The sequence below is a fragment of the Petromyzon marinus genome, unplaced genomic scaffold, assembly GCF_048934315.1.
Source record: "Petromyzon marinus isolate PM22_M1 ecotype Great Lakes invasive population unplaced genomic scaffold, UKy_Petmar_22M1.pri1.0 PM_G_Scaffold_38, whole genome shotgun sequence".
In the NCBI taxonomy this organism is placed as follows: Eukaryota; Metazoa; Chordata; class Hyperoartia; order Petromyzontiformes; family Petromyzontidae; genus Petromyzon; species Petromyzon marinus.
In genome coordinates, this window is record NW_027422961.1 from 872,501 (window position 1) to 875,000 (window position 2,500).

The window sequence follows — 2,500 nt, forward strand, 5'->3', positions numbered from 1 at the left end:
CCGCATGAAACTTCCAGAGGCATTTGCAGCAGAAATGCATGTGCAGTCAAAAAATTGAATATTTTTCACGGATAGACCCCGTGAAACGCTAGAAATTGGCGGGGATGTGTCTCTTGTGGCTCACGGGGCTGTTAGGGTGGCACAGAAATCCCTCGGAATGGGAAAAAACGGGTCATTTTCGTGTCGCCACATTGCATGCGAACCGCATGAAACTTCCAGAGGCATTTGCAGCAGGAATGCATGTGCACTCAAAAAATGTGATATTTTTCACGGAGAGACCCCGTGAAACGCTAGAAGTGGGCGGGGATGTCTCTCTTGTGGCTCACGGGGCTGTTAGGGTGGTACAGAAATCCCTCGGAATGGGAAAACGGGTCATTTTCGTGTCGCCACATTGCATACGAACCGCATGAAACTTCCAGAGGCATTTGCAGCAGGAATGCATGTGCACTCAAAAAAGTGAATATTTCTCACGGATAGACCCCGTGATACGCTAGAAATTGGCGGGGATGTCTCTCTTGTGGCTCACGGGGCTGTTAGGGTGGCACAGAAATCCCTCGTAATGGGAAAACGGGTCATTTTCGTGTCGCCACATTGCATGCGAACCGCATGCAACTTCCTGAGGCATTTGCAGCAGAAATGCATGTGCAGTAAAAAAAAATTGATATTTTTCACGGATAGACCCCGTGAAACGCTAGAAATTGGCGGGGATGTGTCTCTTGTGGCTCACGGGGCTGTTCGGGTCGCACAGAAATCCCTGGGAATGGGAAAACGGGTCATTTTCGTGTTGCCACATTGCGTACGAACCGCATGAAACTTCCAGAGGCATTTGCAGCAGGAATGCATGTGCACTCAAAAACTTCTATATGTTTCACGGATAGACCCCGTGAAACGCTAGAAATTGGCGGGGATGTGTCTCTTGTGGCTCACGGGGCTGTTAGGGTGGCACAGAACTCCCTCGGAATGGGAAAAGGGGTCATTTTCGTGTTGCCACATTGCATAGGAACGCCATGAAACTTCCAGAGGCATTTGCAGCAGAAAGGCACGTGCACTCAAAAATTTTAATATTTTTCACGCATAGACCCCGTCAAACGCTAGAAGTTGGCGGGGATGTCTCTCTTGTGGCTCACGGGGCTGTTAGGGTCGCACAGAAATGCCTCGGAATGGGAAAACGGGTCATTTTTGTGTGGCCACATTGCATAGGAACGGCATGAAACTTCCAGAGGCATTTGCAGCAGGAATGCATGTGCACTCAAAAACGTCTATATTTTTCACGGATAGACCCCGTGAAACGCTATAAATTGACGGGGATGTCTCTCTTGTGGCTCACGGGCGCTGTTAGTTAGGGTCGCACAGAAATCCCTCGGAATGGGAAAAGGGGTCATTTTCGTGTTGCCACATTGCGTACGAACGGCATGAAACTTCCAGAGGCATCTGCAGCAGAAATGCATGTGCACTCAAAAACGTCTATATTTTTCACGGATAGACCCCGTGAAACGCTAGAAATTGGCGGGGATGTGTCTCTTGTGGCTCACGGGGCTGTTAGGGTCGCACAGAAATCCCTCGGAATGGGAAAACGGGTCATTTTCGTGTTGCCACAATTGGCATACGAACGGCATGAAACTTCCAGAGGCATTTGCAGCAGAAATGCATGTGCACTCAAAAACGTGAATATTTTTTCACGGATAGACCCCGTCAAACGCTCGAATTTGGCGGGGATGTTTCTCTTGTGGGTCACGGGGCTGTTCGGCTCGCACAGAACTCCCTTGGTCCACCTGATTCGTGCATACAGGCAGCAACTAAAACTCTGTAAACCTGCTGTGAGGACATCTAAACAGTGGACCAGTGAGGCTGTGGAAGATTTGCGGGCGTGCTTAGACTGTACTGACTGGGATATGTTCACGACTGCTACCAATAGTCTGGATGAACTCACAGAGGCTGTGTACATCAGCTTCTGTGAGGACTGCTGTATCCCAACACGTACCAGGGTGAACTTTAACAACAACAAGCCCTGGTTCTCAGCAAAGCTCAAAAGGTTGAGGTTGGAGAAGGAGGAAGCGTTTAGGAGTGGGGATAGAGACAGATTCAAGGAGTCGAAGAACAGGTTTAGCAAAGCGGTGAGAGAGGCTAAACGACTGTACTCAGAGACACTAAAACACCAGTTCTCTACTAACGACGCTGCTTCTGTCTGCCAAAGGGCTCAGGCACATCACCAACTACAAACCCAGAGCGCCCCACACCACTAACGACTCCCGCCTAGCCAACGACCTGAACGAGTTCTACCGTAGATTTGAAAGACAATTGGACTGTCCTGAACCACCCCTTCCCACCCAAGAGGCCCCATCCCCCACCCATACTACAGAAACGACTCTCTCCTTTCAGGAGGGAGAAGTTAATGGGCTTTTCAAGAGGCAGAATCCACGCAAAGCAGCCGGGCCGGACTCTGTCTCTCCAGCCACCCTCAGGCACTGCGCTGACCAGCTGTCTCCGGTGTTCACCAACA